The sequence below is a fragment of the Gorilla gorilla genome, chromosome 14 (genome assembly GCF_029281585.2).
Source record: "Gorilla gorilla gorilla isolate KB3781 chromosome 14, NHGRI_mGorGor1-v2.1_pri, whole genome shotgun sequence".
NCBI classification, from domain to species: domain Eukaryota; kingdom Metazoa; phylum Chordata; class Mammalia; order Primates; family Hominidae; genus Gorilla; species Gorilla gorilla.
Genome location: NC_073238.2, coordinates 22,047,454 through 22,067,743, shown reverse-complemented (window position 1 = coordinate 22,067,743; position 20,290 = coordinate 22,047,454). Strand labels below are relative to the sequence as shown.

The 20,290-nt window shown below is 41.6% G+C and overlaps 1 protein-coding gene across 1 annotated transcript in view; it reads right to left on the bottom strand.

Annotated features, from left to right (window-relative positions):
* LOC129526951 (uncharacterized) overlaps positions 1–17,883 on the bottom strand; it is a 45,871-nt gene extending 27,988 nt beyond the window's left edge. The window contains exon 1 of the mRNA XM_055362949.2: positions 17,791–17,883. The gene's annotated coding sequence lies outside the window, so the exon portion shown is untranslated. The remainder of the gene's footprint in view (positions 1–17,790) is intronic.
* Between the last annotated feature and the right edge of the window lie 2,407 nt (positions 17,884–20,290).

Genomic DNA, 20,290 nt, shown 5'->3' with positions numbered 1-20,290 from the left:
AGTGAAATAATCAAACTCCAAATGAACAAATGCTAAAATACATGCTAGGATTCAACCACAGCATCCTGTCACTTCTTCAGACCCTTTAAAAGCCCAGCAGGACTGCCACTACCTTCTTGACATCTACCAAGTCCCTTTCAACCTCCACAGACCCACATACACTGCTACTGCATTTATCATGGAGGGTATAGGGTTCTGCCTTGTTTATGTGTGAATTTTTTAAAAACTAGATTTAATACCATGCAGCAGCATTAATTGTATTTATTTCTTTTCTTGGTTATGAAAATAATCAGTCAGGCATAGTGGCTCACACCTGTAATCCCAGCAGTTTGGAAGGTGGAGGGGGGCGGATCATTTGAGGTCAGGAGTTCGAGACCAGCCTGACCAACATGGTAAAACCCCATCTCAACTAAAAAAAAAAAAAAACCCCAGCTACTCAGGAGGCTGAGGCAGGAGAATCCCTTGAACCTGGAGGCAGAGATTGCAGTGAGCTGAGATTGCACCACTGCACTCCAGCCTGGGTGACAGAGACTTCATCTCAAAAAAAATAAAAAATAAAAAATCAGGCCAGGTGTGGCGGCTCACGCCTGTAATCCCAGCACTTTGGGAGGCCGAGGCGGGTGGATCATGAGGTCAGAAGATTTAGACCATCCTGGCTAACAGAGTGAAACCCCGTCTCTACTAAAAACACAAAAACTTTGCCAGGCGTGGTGGCACGTGCCTGTAGTCCCAGCTACTCAGGAGGCTGAGGCAGGAGAATCGCTTGAACACAGGAGGCAGAGGTTGCAGTGAGCTGAGATCATGCCACTGCACTCCAGCCTGGGCAACAGCGCAAGACTCTGTCTCAAAAAAAAAAAAAAAAAAAAAACCTCCCCTAAAAATAATCATTAAAGATTAGAAAATACTGAAATACTTATATTTTAAAATAACCACTATAACCATACATTTTCTGTTCAGTCTTCCTTTGCCCTGTGTTTGCAGTCATCATGTGACTATGTTCAGCCCAGGCAACCCACAGCGAGAGAGGGCAGAGCAGGGAGATGGCCCCTGGTGAGCACTGAGGCTCTTCAAACCAGCTGCCAAGGGAGTTGCAAGCAGGGTGACACATGAGGCTCATTATTTAGTGGTATTTTGTGTTCTTACTTGTCTTGTCCCCAGGTTGTGTAGCTCACAGACTTTTTTTTTTTTTAACATTTCTATAGGGGTCACTTGAAGTTCATAACACCATCAAACATCAGTACAGGGTCTTCCCATTATTTACCGGCTTTGGGATATGTGCTGAGGAGTGGCCGCGCACTGAAGGAATGTGACCGGTTGTCCCAAGTGTTGTCCTCCAACTCAAAATCCGTGAACAGTTCAAAAGCATTTGGGCTTTTATGTGCCTTTCACATAAAGACTATGACACAGCTAAGCTATTCATGTACTAATACCTGCCCTGAGCTGTGTGACCACAGACACCACCCTATAATGTGGCCAGTGTGTAGGAACTCTACAGGCTCAGATCATTCCAGACATACAGGCAGATGTTGGAACTCCCTTGCACAGTGACTCATGATCCCAAGGCTGAGTGCTGAGGGCAGGTCAGTAGTTCAGAGCCTCAGCATTGGGGCTGTATGCTTGGGTTCCCATCTTGGCTCTTTTGCTGAGGGGCTCATAAGCTTGGGCACATTCATCTCTGTCTTTTTCTGCCCAGCGAAACGTGATAGTAAATCAATCATGCCATTTGTCTGTGGTGATGGCCGAATGATTTGATGTAGGTAAAGTGTACAGTATAAGTGCTCATGAGGCTTATCAGGGAAATGTCTTGCTTTAGATTTCACAGCTTAATAAGGCTCAGAGGCTATTCACACCCAGGATTCTGAACTCCCAAGCCATTGTTCTATGACATACACCTGCTTGGCCTAAAACCGACCACTTTATCATAATACAGACCCAGTTTTGAAAGAAGCAGATAAAGTTGTCAAAAGTACTGTGTCTACCTCAGCGCACACTCAGTGCACTCCACACAAAGGGCATCACCATCTGCCACAATGGCCCAGTGGCCTGGCTGGCACAGACAGTGGCAGAGCAAAGGGCAAGAGATCCCTAATCCCATCACCATGGTCGACAGGGCATCACAGACATTCCAGGGTGAAGGCACAATCCACATTGTGAGGTCCAACTGCTGCCATGTAGACAGGTGTGTTTTTACATGTACAGGAAGATCATTGAAGATAAGTGTTTTATATCCATGGTTAACAGATGAGATGACCATGAAATGAACACCAGTGTACTGGGTGGAGCAGCTTATCTATTCAGTCTTCTGCACTAAAACCTGTGAAACAATATCATCTTGCCTTATTTACTAACAAATACAAGTGCCTCTAAACTTAGACAGTTTCCAAGTCATGGAACTGATGAGCACTTAGCTCCTGCAGAGAGCTCTGGATGATGGGTCGGGAGAACAAAGTCACACAATACATCAAAACAGCATTAACAAGTAAACAGGATTTCAAAGCTCTCTACAGGCAAATTTACACAATTATCCTTTTAATTTTTATCTTCATATATATATGTACATAATCTACTTGCTTCTGAGTATAAATAAAACTGTATGTTCTTAGTTAATAGTCTCTACCAATTCATTCTATTTATCTTTCTGAGTTGAAATACTGCATCTCATTGGATAACAAAAAAAATTGGACTAAGATTACACTGGAAAGGTGAGTAGGTTGGGTGATTGACTGTGATTGACAATTCCATGATTTTGGATAACTCCCAAAGCATAAAAATAAATTTGTGTTTTATTTCACACGTAGACAATACACATTCTTATTACGTTAAAAAATTAATATGTGAATGGAAATGAATTACTACAAATTTATTAAAGTAAATATACATTTCACAAAAAAAGAAGAGAGGAAGGGAAAAACATGTTAAAAACAAAGACAGGTACATTTTATTGTGGGAAAAGCCTCCAACCCATCCATACTACTGTGGCTTTGTTCCAAAGTTTTGGAAAGTAATGATTTCATAGGTTCTTAATTAGGTTAAAAACTGCATTAGGTTAGACTTTGCCATATTCTCCCCTAGGGAATAATTAATCTGTGGGGTGGGGGATGGAACGTTGAAGGATGCAGGATGTAAAAGGAAATTATGTATATATTATACATATATAATATATATAATATAATATATAATATAGATTATATAATATATATAATATATATAATATAATATATAATATAGATTATATAATATATATAATATATATAATATAATATATAATATAGATTATATAATATATATAATATATATAATATAATATATAATATAGATTATATAATATATATAATATAATATATAATATAGATTATATAATATATATAATATAATATATAATATAGATTATATAATATATATAATATAATATATAATATAGATTATATAATATATATAATATATATATTACATAATCTATATTATATATACAATTATATAATATATCATATATATTATATAATTATATATATAATTACATTTTATATATTTTATATATATATATATAATATTTGGGAATCTGAGAATAAACTGAATCCCAATTCACACTGGGACTACACCAGCTGCCACCATGCCTGGCTAATTTTTTGTATTTTTAGTAGAGACAGGGTTTCAATGTATTGGCCAGGATGGTCTTGATCTCCTCAACTTGTGATCCTCTTGCCATGGCCTCCCAAAGAGCTGGGATTACAGGCCTGAGCCAAGACACATATTTTTTAAATGAAGAAAAATTTCAAAGTTACTCTGCTTGGTACAATAATCAAATATATAAATTGAGGAATAAAACATAACCATGAAACATATTTATAACTGCAGATGGAAAATACAGACGATAATTTTTTAAATAATATATTTTGAAAGAATTAACTAGTAATTTGAAAAGATCACATTTGACAGGCCAGTATGAACATACCTTGAATGCAGCAACACAGGTTCCCCATAAGAAAAATCAAAATCAGGGTAAATGAAACCACAAAGGTTCAATCTGCTCTGACCTTTGAAAAACTCAGCACAGACAGTGGCACTTAGGACCAAGGGCAGGAGATCCCTAATCCCATCACCATGGCGATAGGGCATAAACATTCCAGGGTGAAGGCACAATCCACATTGTGAGGTCCAACTGCTACCATGCAGACAGGTGTGCTTTTACATGTACAGGAAGGTCATTGAAGGCTCAGTGTTTTGTTTCAAAAACTGAATCCAAAGCCCACACACTATTATGCTGTGCTTCTTAAAATAAGTTATGAGATGGGAAATAGGGCACCCCCAAATGTAGCCAATAGTGAGAGTTTCAAATTGAAGAGAGGCACAACTGATACGCTGAGAATAAACAGAGATTCCATTCTGTTTTTTCTTTTTCAACTTTTATGTTAGATTCAGGGTCTACATGTGCAGGTTTATTACCTGGGTGTACTGTGTGGTGCTGAGGTTTGGGGTGTGAATGATCCCAACACCCAGGTACTGAACATGGTACTCAGCAATTTTTCAACCTTTTCCTTCCTCCCTCCCCCTCCTAGCAGTCCCTAGTGTCTATTGTCACCATCTTCATGTCCATGGGTACTCAGAATTTAGCTCCTACTTATAGGAACATGAGGCGTTTGTTTTCTGTTACTACATTAGTTCACTTCCTGGATTCCAGCTGTAGCCATTTTCCCTCAAAGAACATAATTTCATTCTTTTTTGTGGCTGCATAGTATTCCATGGTCTATATGTACCACATTTTTATCCAGTCCACTGTTGATGGGCACCTAGGTTGATCCCATGTCTTTGCTAATGTGAATAGTGTTGCAATAAACATAGAAGTGCATATGTCTTTTTGGTGGAATGATTTGTTTTCTTTTGGATACATATTCGGTAATGAGACTGCTGGGTTGAATGTTAGTTCTGTTTTATGTTCTTTGAGAAATCTCCAAATTGCTTTCCACAGTGGCTGAACTAACTTACATTCCCACCAAAGGTGTATAAGCATTCCCTTTTCTCCTTATCCTCGCCAGTATCTGCTGTTTTTTCTTTTTTTGACTTTTTAAAAATAGCCATTCTGATTGGTGTGAGATAATATCTCATTGTGGTTTTGATTTGCATTTCCCTCATGATTAGTGATGATGAGCATTTTTTTCATGTTTGTTGGCTGCATGTATGTCTCCTTCTGAGAAGTGTCTATGTCTTTTGCCCCTTTTTAAATGGGGTTGTGTTTTGCTTGTTGAATTATGTTCCTTATAGATTCTAAATATTAGACCTTTGTTGGATGCATAGTTTGTGAATAATTTCCCCCATTCTGTAGGTTGTTTACTCTGCTGATGGTTTCCTTTGCTGTGGGCAGCTCTTTAGTTTAATTAGGTCCCATTTGTCAACTTTTGCTTTTGTTGCAATTTCTTTTGAAGACTTAGTGATGAATTATTTCCCATAGCCCATATCCAGAATGGTACTTTTGAAGTTTTTCTTCTAGGATTATTGTAGTTTGAGGTCTTAAAATTAAATCTTTAATCCAACCTGAGTTAATTTTTGTATATGGTGAAAAGGTGACCAGTTTTTTGTTTTCTTGTTTTTGTTTTTTTGTTTGTTTGTTTTTTGAGAGGTAGTCTTCCTCTGTCACCAGGCTGTAGTGGATTGGTGCCGTCTCAGCTCACAGCAACCTCCACCTGCCGGGTTCAAGCGATTCTCCTACCTCAGCTTCCTGAGTCGCTGGGATTACAGGCACGTGCCACCACACCCAGGTAATTTTTGTATTTTTAGTAGAGACAGGGTTTCACCAGATTGGTCAGGCTGGTCTCGATCTTCTGACCTTGTGATCCTCCCACATTGGCCTCCCAAAGTGCTGGGATCACAGTCATGAGCCACTGTGCCTGGCCAATAAGGTGCATTATTAACATCAATAAAGCTCAGGAACCAGCTTTCACCATATTTTTGTTTAATTTACAGTTTTTCTCAGAGTCTTTGGAATAGATTCCTCCCTCCATGAGCCAGAGAACTTACAATGTTCACTGCAGTGTCTTTAAATGTAGCAGTAGCAGCTGTGGGTTGAGAACACAAGTCTTCCACTTTTCCTTTTAGAGCCAGCCATTCACGGTGCTCTGTGTTCTTATTCAGCATTGGGTAGGGGTATCTGGGTGCTGGGCATAGCACCAGTGCCCCATGGAGGAGGGAGGCAGGAAGCCCCTTTCTTCCTTCTCTAAAACCTTTTTTCTTTATGTAGATCCAAGTTTTTAGCCTGTATCATTTTCTTCTCTCTGGATAACTTCTTTTAACATTTTGACAGATCTACTGACAGCAAATTTGTTTGTCTGAGAAAGTCTTTATTTTTCTTCACTTTGGAAAGATAATTTTGCAGGATACAGAATTTTAGGTTGGTGGAATTTTCTTGCTTGCTTGCATGGGTTCTGAAGAAAAGTTTGATGCAATTTTTATTCTTATTCTAACATGTGTTAGGCCCTGCTAAAGCCCAAGGTGGTTAGACTCTTGTGAAATAGTTTCCCTGGGGCAGGCTTTTGCTAAGGAGAACGGAACACCCAGGGCGTATTTCAAAGTAGTTACTTTTCCCCTTCCCTGTGGGAAGCAAGAGGGAATTTTTCTCTGATGTGCATAAGAGCGTCTGGCAGAGCCCTTGGAGGTTCATGAAAGTGTAGGGCCCCCTAAGACTGGGCTCCCTTAATTCTTAATTCTCAAGTTTATGTGCATGGAGCCTCCAGCGATTTGTTGTTTACATGTAAGTCTTCCCACCGTGGTTCTGGCTCCAGTGGCCAGCCTCCGATCCTGTTAGGCTGGGACTCACTGCCTCTCCAATTTGGGGGATAATGGTTTGCCCTGTTAACCTCAAGTCTCTGATGGATCTAAGAAAAGTTGTAATTTTCAGTTTGTTCAAGGTGTTTTTTGTTGTTGTTGTGAGGACAGGAGTGACAGCTTCCAAGCTGGAAAACAGAAGTCACATTTGGGTTTTGTTTCAAGATATTTTTCCAATGACAGAGAATGATGCCACACACATTTCCATAGATGTCTTTTGATGCAGATGTGCATGCGTTTCTGTTATCCTAAGAGTGAAATACCTGAGTCCTAAATGTGTTCCTTTCTAGAACCTTTATTCAATGCCAAACACAGTATATCCCCTCCAGCAGTGATGAGAGTTCTTGTTGCTCCAGATTCTCTCCAACACTTGGTGTTCTATCTTTTACATTTTAGCCGTTTTGGAGGATATGTTATCCTGTTGTGATGTTAATTTGCATTTACATGAATATTAAGAAAGCTGAACACATTCAAGTTTTGCTTTTATAAATTACACGTTTAAGTGTTTTACCCATTGTTCTTTCTCTTAGTGATTTTTAAGAGCTCTTTACATATTGTTGATGTGAGCCCTCTGTCAGTTCTATGTGTTCATAGATCTGTTTCCACTCTGCAACTTGTCTTGTCACTTAGTGGTGTCTCTTAATAAACAGAAATTCTTAATTTGAATATAGTCTAATTTATCAATTTATTCCCTTAAAACTATGGCTCTTTGTGATCTGTTTAAGAAATCTGTCCCCATTCATGGTCATAAAAATCGGCTGGGCACGGTGGCTCACACCTGTAATCCCAGCACTTTGGGAGGTCAAGGTGGGCAGATCACCTGAGATCAGGAGTTCGAGACCAGCTGGCCAACATGGTGAAACCCTGTCTCTACTAAAAATACAAACATTAGCCAGGTGTGGTGGCAGGTGCCTGTAATCCCAGCTACTCGGGAGGCTGAGGCAGGAGAATCACTTGAGCCCAGGAGGTCAAGGCCGCAATGAGCAGTCATTGTACCACTGCATTCCAGCCTGGGTGACAGAGCAGGATGCTCTTTCAAAAATAAACATAAAAGTAAATCTAATGAGCTCTAGGATTTCTAATTTGAAGATAGAAGCAATAAACAAAATGAGAAACCAAAATACATTTGTTTTGATTAAAGCAGAGGTCAGCCATAACTCTGAACCTAAAGAGGAGGTCACCTGAAGCAGCTGTGAGTGAGCAGGGTAAGATAGGAAGCAGAGAACCGATGCTCATTGCCAGATCTTAGGAAAAAAATAATAAATTAGGATGACATACTTTTGCAAAATTAAAGAAATCCCCTGAGGTGCTCATACAAAATTTCATTTGTGATAGGACTAATAAAGAAATTCAGCTAGTAGTGGGATCTGTCATGGACTGAGTTTGATTCCAAGAACAGAAGAGACAGGACCAGTGAGAAATAGCACAGACATATTTGCAAAAGCAGCCCTCCCACATTAGGAAGAAGGGATACTTTTGCACAGTGAACAGCACTACAACTGCTCATCTCTTTCATGTACTATCACACATGGAATGACTGAGATAATCCTGTGTTCCACACATAGTGTCCCTGCCCCTACTGAATAGAGAAACCCAATTTCACCTTGGCTATCTCTAGATCAATTACCTGTTAATAGGTCTGCTGTTTTCTTTACCGTTAGTTTCAAGAAGAACTAAATATCCCCAAATGGTATTTCAGCTTCCACTTAATGAAACCTGTCATCTAAAGCCAGACCCTGGCCTCAGCGCAAGCTCCAGCACAGACCCCAGCACCCGCTCTGCCTGGTCCTGCTCTTCCAGGGCCCTTCCCTGGTGGCCGTTTGGTCAGGCTGCACCCAGTCATTTTCGCCTCCACTGTGGACAGCTACGAGAGACACAACAAGGGTGCTGCCCGAGTTATCGGGACCCTGTTGGGAACTGTCAACAAACACTCAGTGGAGGTCACCAATTGCTTTTCAGTGTCACACAATGAGTCAGATGAACTGGCTGTTGACATGGAATTTGCTAAGAACATGTATGAACTGCATAAAAAGTTTCTCCAAATGAGCTCATCTTGGGGTGGTACGCTGCAGGCCATGACATCACAGAGCACTCTGTGCTGATCCATGAGTACTACAGCCGAGAGGCCCCCAACCCCATCCACCTCACTGCGGACACAAGTCTCCAGAACGGCCATATGAGCATCACACACTGTAGGACAACATCCCAACCTCACTATGTGTTGTTTACCAGCTGGAAGCATTAACTGAGTTACATGATTCCATTCCATCATGTCAGATTCTTCTAGGTGATGGGGATTATGTTGTAAATCCAATGAATTGCACAAACATGAGCCTAATACCATATTTTTTTTGCAGTGAAATGAATTCCTTAGTCAAAAACAATGTTGTATGGGATATCATGATGGTGAATAACAAATTATTTAAGTTCACTCATGGTAGTACCAGCAGAACAATTGCAAATGTAAAGGGTGAGTTCATACCCAGAATAAGTGTCTATTTCGGTGAGAACAAAATCCCTGAGGGATGGGTTTCAATGTCGTCAATCTGCAAGTTGACTGGGTAGCCCCTGAGGGAAGGCTGTCATATTAGTCTTAGTTGTTCTACATTGGTCCAGATACAATTTGATTATGTAAAGTCATGAATACCTTCTAACCTTAATATTATGTGCATTTGTCCATGAGCCCATTGAACAAGTATCAGCTGACTAACATCTATTATATAACATGTCATTGTATGCATATGATTACTCCTCTTCAGTGGATTCCCTCTAATAAGAATTTACTTGGGCTACAAGTATTTTCATACTTTGTGTCTATTTTAAGAAGTCATCTTCGGCTGGGCATGGTGGCTCACACCTGTAATCCCAGCACTTTGGAAGGCCAAGGTGGGTGGATCATGAGGTCAGGAGATCAAGAACATCGTGGCTAATATGGTGAAATCCAGTCTCGACTAAAAATATAAAAAATTAGCTGGGCCTGGTGGTGGGCACCTGTAGTCCCAGCTACTCAGGAGGCTGAGGCAGGAGAATGGCATGAACCCAGAAGGTAGAGCTTGCAAGCTTGCAGTGAGCTGAGATCGCGCCACTGCACTCCAGCCTGGGCGACAGAGTGAGACTCTGTCTTGAAAAAAAAAAAATCCAACTATTCAAAAGTAAAGAAAAAAATATGTCAATCCCCCATGTGTCCACTGCACACCATCACAAATTTTAAACCATGCATGAGCTCACATTTTGAATAGAAGGATCTTGGGGACAGGAGACACTAAAAGCCCCAAATATGGTCCTGTGTGGCATAATGGTTTTTTGGTAAATGCTATACTGCATACAATGGTGGTCGCTTAAGATAACAGAGCTGAAAAATTCTTACCATCTAGTAACACTGTGGCCATGATGACATCATAGCACAACGCATTACTCATGTGTTTGCAGTGAGGCTGGTATAAGCAAACCCACTACATTTGTCAGTGGCATTAAAGGTTAGCACATCTAATTATGTACCATATGTCATACTTGGTAATGATAATAAATGACCACGTGACTAGTTTATGTACAGTTGCTCCTTGAACAGCATGGATGTGAAATGCACAAGTTCACTTATATGCAAATTTCCTTCTGCTTCTCCCATCCCTGAGACAACAGGATCAACTTCTCCTCTTCTCTTCCTCAGGCTGCTCAACATGAATATGCAGACGAAGACCTTTATGATGATCCGCTTTCACTTAATGAACAGTAAACATATTTTCTCCTCCTTATGATTTTCTTAATAGAATTTTCTTTTCTCTTTATTATAATACAGTATACAATTAACAAAGTATGCATTAATTGTTTATTTGATCAGCAAAGCTTGCAGTTAATAGGCTATTAGTAGTTAAGTTTGGGGATAGCCCAGAGTTATATATGGATTTTCAACTGCACAGGAGCTGGTCCCCTAACCCTTGCACTGTTCAAGGATCAACAGTATTTACAATACTATACATTTTATTCATATTTTAGAGTGTAGTACTTCTACTCATTAGAAATAATTAACTATAAAACAGCGTCGGGAAGGTCTTTCAGGAGTTCTTCCAGAAGAAAGCCTTGTTATCATAGAAGATGACAGCTGCATGTATGTTATTGCCCTTGAAGACCCTGAAGACCTTTCACTGGGACAAGATTTGGAGATGGAAGACAGTGATATTGATTATCCAGACCCTTACAGGGCTAAGCTAGTGTGTGTGTTTGTATCTTAGTTTTTAAGAAAAAAGTTTAAAACATAAAAAATAAAAATAAGCTTATCGAATAGGGATATAAAGTATTTCTGTACAGCTGTTCAATGTGTTTTTGTTTTAACATGTGTTATTATAAGAATCAAAAAATTAAAAAAATTAAAAGTTTATAAAGTTACGATAAGCTAAGATGAACTTGTTAAAGAAAGAAAAATTTTAAATACATTTAGTGTAGCCTAAGTGTACAGTGCATATAAAGTCTATAGTTATGTACAGTAATATCCTAGGCCTTCGCATTCACTCACCAAGTACTCGCTGACTCATCAGAGCAACTGCCAGTCCTGCAACCTCTGTTCATGCTAAGTGTCCTATACTGGTGTACCACTCTCTCTAACTTTTGTAATATACATATATTTTTTTCTTTCTGTCTTTTTTTTGAGAAGGAGTTTTATTTTGTTGCCCAGGCTGGAGTGCAATGGCACGATCTTGGCTCACTGCAACCTCTGCCTCTGGGGTTCAAGTGACTCTCCTGCCTCAGCCTAACGAGTAGCTGGGATTACAGGCCCACGCCAGCACGCCCAGCTAATTTTGTATTTTTAGTACAGATGGAGTTTCTCCATGTTGGTCAGGCTGGTCTCGAACTTCTGACCTCAGGTGATCCGCCCGCCTCGGTCTCCCAATGTACTATGTTTTTACTGTATCTTTCCCATGTTTAGATATTACTATTGTGATATAACTGCCTACAGCAGTGGTCCCCAAAGTTTTGACACCAGGGACTGGTTTTGTGAAAGATAATTTTTCCACGGAGTGGGGATGGCTTTGGGCTGAAACTGTTCCACCTCAGATCATCAGATCATCAGGCATTAGATTCTATTTTTTCTTTTTCTTTTTTTTAGACTGAGTCTCCCACTGTTGCCAGGCTGGAGTGCAGTGGCACAATCTCGGCTCACTGCAACCTCTGCCTCCCGGGTTCAAGTGATTCTCCTGCCTCAGCCTCCCGAGTAGCTGGGACTACAGGCGTGTGCCACCACGCGTGGCTAATTTTTTGTATTTTTAGTAGAGACGGGGTCTCACTGTGTTAGCCAGGATGGTCTCCATCTCCTGACCTCATGATCGGCCCGTCTTGGCCTCCCAAAGTACTGGGATTACAGGCGTGAGCCACCGCGCCGGGCCGACTCCATTGCACTCTTACAGACCATGTTGACAAAATTATAACTGCAACAGTCAACTACAATAGCAATTTTACCTCTCATATACCACTTGAAAAAACACATCATTCCCAATAACCACATTTGATGATTTAAGTAATCACAACACCACCGTACACTACAGATGATCAGGTTTCTGTCTCCTCCTGACAAGAAGGTCAGGAATTCATTCCGACTAAAACAGGTCAGCAAACCAGTTCCAAATTCTCATCTGTAAAGATCTATTTCTAGAGGTGTCCACCTGGAGCCTGGTGAACATTGGACATCAAACACCAGGTTGACACTGTTTCTTGATCTTCAACAAAAACCACACAAACAAGCTTTGGAGAAAGAACTCCCCCCTCTCAATAGATGGTGCTGGGATAAAATGGCTAGCCAGTTGCAGAAGAAAAACAGTGGGCCCCTGTGTCTCACCATGTACAGAAATTAACTCAAGATGAATGAAAGCTGTAAATGCAAGAACTCAAACTATTAAAAGCCTGCAAGGGAACCTAGGAAATACACTTCCCAACAGAGGATTTGGCACAGCATGGATATGCCTAAGTCCCCAAAAGCAAGTGCAACTAAAACAATTATTGACAAGTGGGACCTAATATACAAAAGAGCTGCTGAACAGCAGAAGAAATTACCAACAGAGTAAACAGAAAGCCTACACAATGGGAGAAAATGTCCCCACGTATGCATCTCATGAAGTCTGATATCCAGGATCTACCTCAAAAATGTTAAGCAAATAAATCAGCAAAACAAAAACTCAGTGAAGAAAGGGCAAAGGGCATGAAAACACACATCTCAAAGGAAGGTTTATAGCAACCAACGGACAGGACATTTCTCTACCTCAGTAATCATCAGAGAAATGCAAAGCAAAAGGCCCATGAGATAGTATTTCACACTGGTCAGAATGACAATTATGACACAGTCCACAAGAATGAATGCCAGCGAGGCAGAGGAGGAGAGGATGCTGGTCTGCTGTTGGTAGAAATGCAAACTAGTTCAGACACCATGGAAAATGATGTGGGGATTTCTCAAATAACTTTCTCGACATCACCAATCCTCACAAAAATGTCCACAAAAACCACACTAAGAGTCCATCTCATTCCACTCAGAATGAATACTACCAAAAACAAACAAAACACAAATTTTTAAAGGTGACAGCCAGTGTAGACTTACAGAAGAGAAACCTCTTAAATGCTATTGGTGGGGATGTAAATTAGTATACACACTATGAAAAACAGCTAGAGGTTCCTGAAAAAATTCACAGTACAACTACCATGTCAGCTAGAAGCCCCATCACTGGTTCCACAATTAAAGCACTTGAAATCCCTAGGTTGAAGACAGTTACCCGCCTTCCCATGGGTACTAAAGCACTCCTAACTGTGGCCAAGGTACAAAACCAACCTACCTGTCCGTACACAGCTGCAGGGATGAAGAAACTGCCATACAGATACACCACGGAATATGTTTCAGCCATAAAGCTTTGGGAAATCCTGCCATCTGCAGCCACATGAAAAACCTGGAGAACATCAGGTCCAACAAATGAGCCTGGTAGAGAAAGTCCCATGCCACGTGATCTCAGACATGTAGACTGAAAAAAGCTTTATCTCCTAGAAGTGGAAAGTTCAATAGGGATTACCAGAGGCTGCTGGGGAGGTGGAGAGGGTCTGGGAAGGAATCAGTAATGGGTACAAAGTTACTCTTAGATGACAGTAATCAATTCTGGTCTTCTATTCTACAGCAGAGTGACTAGCCTTAATAAAAATGTATCATATATTTCAAAGTAGCTAGAAGGAAAGATTCTGAATGTTGTCACCACTCAAAAAGTAGTAACTATGAGGTGAAGAGATGCTAAATAACCTGATTTTTTCATTACTCAACATATACATGTATCGAAATCTTCCTTGTACCCTCTACTTATATACACTTAGTATACGGCAAATAGTGTTTTAAGAAATACAAAGAAACAATGCCAAAATTTATGTGGAAATATGAAACACCCTGAATTTCTAAAGCAATCCTGAGAAATACAAACCATATGGGCTGCATCACATTCCCTGAGTTCTAATTAAACGAAAATCCCTAGTTAACCAACCCATATGTTACTGGCATACACAGAGAAACACAGACCAGTAAGCAAAATGAGGGCGCTCAATAATAAACACAAATTTACACAGAGTGAACACATTTTTCGAAACACCACCAAAACAACACAATGGGGAAGGTTTCCAAAACTAGATATCCATATGCAAAAGAATAATACAGGACTCTTGTGGTACTAAATAATACAGGACTCTTGTGGTACCAAAAAAAAAACACTTTAACTCAAAAGGATTAAAGATTATTCACAAAACTTGCAATCATAAATCTCTTATAAACACAACCTCGAGTGTGTGTATATTTAGGGAAACTTGGATGTATGCTCACGGTTTGCAAAAAGTGTGGTACTAAATAATACAAATAGTGTGTACTAAATAATAAAAAATATTTTTATTTTGTATTATTTGTATTTATACTAAATAATACAAAATATATTTAGTGTACTAAATAATACAAAAAGTGTGGTACTAAATAATACAGAAATAATTCACAAAACTTGCAACCATAAAGCTCTTATAAACACAACCTCGAGTGTGTGTTTATTTAGGGAAACTTGGATGTATGCTCATGGTTTGCAAAAAGTAACAAAAATACAAGGGAAAAATCACTGACAATGGACTGCTTTGGCACTGATTTTTTTGTGTTGATTAGTAACCAATAGCACACTAACCAAGAAATTATACACATGTGGGACCGCATCAAACTGAAGAATTTGTGCCCAAAAAAGGAAAGAAACAACGAACAAAATGAAAAGGCATACTAAAACTTATAAGAAAAGTTTGGGCAAACATACAGTGGATAACAGGTTACTTTTGAAAAGGCACAAGCCAGTAACACTAACAGCTGGCAAAAAACCAAAACAACAGAGAAATAACCAGACCAAAATTGGGCAAATAACCTGAGTAGATATTTGTGCAAAGAAGACAGAAAACAGATTCAACATTTATAAAAACGTGGTTAACATTACTACTCATGAGAAAAATGTAGATCAAAACCACACTCAGATCTTATCTCACTCCAACTAGAATGAACATCACAAAAAGATTAAAATATTTAAAAAGAAAATTCCTGGTATGAATTTCCAGAAAGGGGGACTGTTTGTGGAAATGTAAATTGGTATTAACACTATAAAAAACAGTTGGGGGTCCTGCAAACAATAGGAAAAAAAAGAAATACCATACCATCTAGCAGTCCCACTACTGGCTATACATTCAACCTACCTGTTCACCCACAGATAAAGAGATCAAGAAACTCTCACATACATACACTGGGGAATATTCTTCGGCTATCAGAATAATCAAACAGTGTCATTTAGAGCAACCCAGATGAACCTGGAAAACATTATGTTAAATGTGATGAGCTAGGCCTAGAAAGACAAACACTGCATGATACCACTCATGTGAAATCTTAAGATGTTTATCTTAAAGAAGTAGAAAGCACAATATTGGTTACCAGAGTCTGGGAGACAGAAGGGGAATGGAGAAGGATTGGTTATGGAAACAAAGTTATGTTAACATTAAAGGAATAAATCTGAGTGTTCTCCTCAGCCTGGTGACTGGACTTAACCGTATTACATTTTTCTAAAGAGCAAGGAGAATTTTGAATGTTCTCTTTACACAAAAATAATACCTGTATGAGGGAATAGAGATCCTAAGTACCCTGATTTGATCATTACCCAATTTATATGTATAAAAATGTACCCCTAATTATGGCCCTTTATGTTGTAAAAAAATTAACAGAAATAAATACATAGTGCTAAAAATCACAGGGAACCACAAAAGCAATGAATATCTAAAGGAATCCTGAGAAATACAATCAAAGTGAGAACCCACAATCCTTGATATCAAATTAAATTGCCAAGTTGTAGTTATGCAGTAGATATATGGTACTTGCATAAAAAGAAATACCTAGAACTATGGACAAAAACAGGGAGGACAAAAACAATACAAATATGGACACAGTCAACTGACTTTGATAAAGAACACCACAACGTGGAAGGCAGAGTCTGATCAATGAATACCTTTGAGAAAAATGATATCCGGATGCAAAAGCCAGAAACAGGACCCTTATTTTACACGATGTATGAAAATCAACCGCCCCCCCCCCCCCATCAACTGAAGGCCAAAACAAAATACCATAAACCACAAAATGTTTTTAAGTAAAACACAGGTTGAGCATATATTTTGGGTCACTTGAATCTCTGCTAACCTTTGCAAACAGGAAAAGAAACAAACACCCTGGAAGAAAAACCTCATTGACAATTAAATGCTTTGTTACTGATGCATATTTTCTAATATGGGTGACCATTATGACACGCATAAAACGCAAAAAAAAAAAAAAAACATATGGGACTACATCAACGTGAAAAGTTTCTGCATAGCAAAGAAAACTACTTTCCAAATAAAAAAGCATCCCATAGATTATGCAAAAATTTCAGGCAATCATGTAATTAATAAGGAGTTGTCAACTAACGTGTACACAAAAAACACTACAAAGTAGAAAAAGAATCCAATCTAATATTTCGCAAATAACCTGAACAGACAATTCTGCACAGATATAAAATCGAACAACAGATAAGAGATAAGGTCCTCAAAATTAACTATTCATTAGAATACTGTAATTCAAAACCACACGCAGATAATCTCACACTTATTGAATATTCCTAGAAAAATTTTTTAAAAATAGGAGGGGCTGGGAGCCGTGGGTCACGCCTGTAATCCCAGCACTTTGGGAGGCCAAGGCGGGCGGATCACCTGAGGTCACGAGTTTCAGACCAGCCTGACAAATATCGTGAAACCCCGTCTCTACTAAAAATAAAAATACAAAAATTAGCCAGGCGTGGTGGCAGGCGCCTGTAGTCCCAGCTACACAGGAGGCTGAGACAGGAGAATTCCTTGAAACCCGGAGGTGGAGGTTGCAGCGAACCGAGATGGCGCCACTGCATTCCAGCCTTGGAGACAGAGCGAGACTCCGTCTCAAAATAACAAAAACAAAAACAAATTGGAATGGGGGTTTGGTTTTGGAGAAAGGGGAACTCATACACTGTAGGTGGAAATGAAAATTAGGGTACACACCATGGAAAACAGTTAAATAGCTGGAAGCTCCTCAAAGAATTGAAACTACAGATGTCCCCTGCTCTAGCGAGGTCTCTTTCTAAAGGTCCTGAGGCATAAAAAATAACCCTACACCCCAGCTCAGAGGCCCGTGGGGCTCGGAAGGACCCAGCCCAGCGCTTCACCGCCGGCTCTGGGCCAGGGCGCTCCTATAGGCTGGACGCGGGTCGGACAGGGGCATAGCCTTCCCGGCGGGGGTGTGGACGCTGCCGAGGCCAGGATCCCACAACCGCCCCGACCCTGACGACTCGGGCCCAGATGGCCCACTTAGAAGTCAGGGCCCGAAAGCAGGGAGCGGCCGAGAAGGAGTAGGGAGACCCAGAGGGTTCCAGGTGGGGTTCATCCCCCTCCACTTACCGCCGAGGCCTGCCACCTCCTCCACCAACAAACGGAAGCCACCACATCTTCTCCGAGACTCGCTCTGACCACGCCGCCGATGCTGCCCGGGCCTCGCACGAAGCGCAGTCTCGGCTTCCGTCGGGGCCTGCGTGCTGGCAGCGTCCCTGGCGCCAGGCTGAAGCACCACCCCCTCTTAAAGGGGCCGCGGCTGGGACTGGGCAGAAGCAGCTTCGGGTTGCACAGGCTGAGCGTCTGCCCAGCCCCAGGGGTGGACGAAAGGCCCCCAGTCTCTCATTCTCCCGGGCACTAGGGCCCTAGAGGTCGCAGAAGCCCCTCCTGTGACCCCAGCCACTAAATCGGCTCCCTTTGTCTGAGGAGTGCCCGGGACCTGCCCCTGCCCTCCTCGGGACCTCAGCTTCACATCCGCAAAAAAAGCGGCCTGGTTGGAGCTCTGGGGTCCCTCAAGCTCGGCGCCTCAGGATCCAGGGTGGGCTCCCCTGCGCCTCTGCAGAGGGGGCCCAATAGCCACGGAAAGCTGGGGGCTGGAGGGACATTCCCGAGGGCAGCAGGACGTCCTTGGCCTCACCGTCTACATTCGTCCTGTGGGAGCCCGGGGCTGTCGCTAGGGCCCAGACTCCTGCGGCCTCACCAGGGCTGCCTGGGTCACCGGGCTCCCCAGGAGGCAGGCAGGGACCCTGGGGTCCAGCGCTGCCCCCACCTCAACTCCATTCTGCGTCAGCGTCCGCGAGGGGGTCCTGCGGACTGGATCCAGACCCACTCCTTCCCGGGGAGCGGGACCCGCATCGGTCTCTGTGACACCCACGGGAGGGGCCGTGCTGACCTCTCCCGGGGATCTGGGGGCGAGGTGGGGGAATCTCGGCCACCTCTTGAAGCTCGCTGAGCCCCCCACCCCAGAGAGCGCTCAGGAGCAAAGGAAAGGACGGAGAGCCCACACATTTTCTATCTTTCATTTCCGTTTTTTCTTTTTTCCCCACTCCAAAATGAAAGACATGTTTAGCTTTGTCCCCTGTACACCATCCATTCCCCAGGGCCGCTGTGCTGATTCAGACCGCTGGTTGCCTCTAGGGTCCTGGGCGCCCGGCGGTCCGCATGCAGCCCGGGGCCTGCCCAGGTGAGGTCTGCGGCCGCCACAGCGCTGAGGTCCCGCCTGGCCGGGGCGCACGGGCCCCTGGGGATGCTGGCTGCGAGGCTCCGGGGAGGTGGAGCGGGAGGTTGCCCCAGGCCCTGGCTGCAGAGCTCTTGATGTCACGCCTGACACCCTCCATCCACCGCCTCGGAGCAGCGCTTCAGAGCCCCGGCAGAGGCAAGAAGTCCATCACTTCGTTCTTCATTCGTTGGAAAAATGGAAAAGCACATTATAATCCCTGGAACAACCACTTCAGAGATAGAGCAAAAAATTAAAATAGGATTGTAAATGACACACTGAAATAAGTTTATTTTAAAAATGGTAGTCAATGGAAAAACAGGATCAGAAGACAGGAGAGACAGGGAAAACAAGTAAGTTATCTGACTGAAACAGAATTAGAAACTAACAACAGTAAGAAATATTGGACATCTGAAAATATGTGAAAATTTAACAACCCACCTCTAAATCATTGGATCAAAAAAAAATCACAAGATAAACTGGAAAATATTTTGAGCTGCACCCCATTTTGGGTAACAGACTGAGACATTGTTTCTAAGAAAACAAAACAAACTTCAAAAAGCTATAAAATTAAATGCCAACTTTCCCCTTTACCCAAACTCTCCGTGGCTCTCCTTTGCCCTCAGAGTCAAGCCCATGCTTCTCACTGTGGGCTCCAGGACCTAGGTGGCCTGACCAGTGCACACCGTATCACAATCCCCTCCTCTGCCCACTTGCTCACGCTGTCCAGTCACACACACTCTTTATTTTTCCAAATGCCAAGCTCCTGATCACCGCTGGGCCTTTGCCACTGCAGTTCCGCCTGCCAGGACCAGTCTTTCCCTAGACCTTCCCATTCCTGCCTCTTCCTGGCTTGGCTGCCTCTTTCTGGTGCTTCAGGACTCAGATCAAATGTCACCTCTTCAGAGAGGACTTCATTGAAATCTCTGCCTAACACAGCCCGTATCAAGGTCAACACTTTTCTCTTTTTAGACTTAGGTTTTGATATAAAGAAGTTTCATAAAAATGACTTGGGCAGCTATCATCTGTTTAAAAGGTCTGACTTTGTTGAAATAATTTGGGCTTTCCTGTTCTTTGAGTTTTGATAAAACAGCTGTAAAACCATCTGCCTTTTTAAAAAAAAATTGAGATTGATGTATACTTTCTGTTATTACTATTTTTTTACATTCTGTCTCCCAGGCTGGAACACAGTTGCTCATAGCTCATTGCAGCCTCAAATTACCTTGCCTTTGTAACAGTAGGTCCTCATTCACCTTTCTCATCTACAGATGTTGGTTTACTTAAGCTTTCTAATTACTTGGAGGTCAGCTTAGCTCAGTGGTTAGCACAAGTTGCTAATAAATGCTCGAGTAT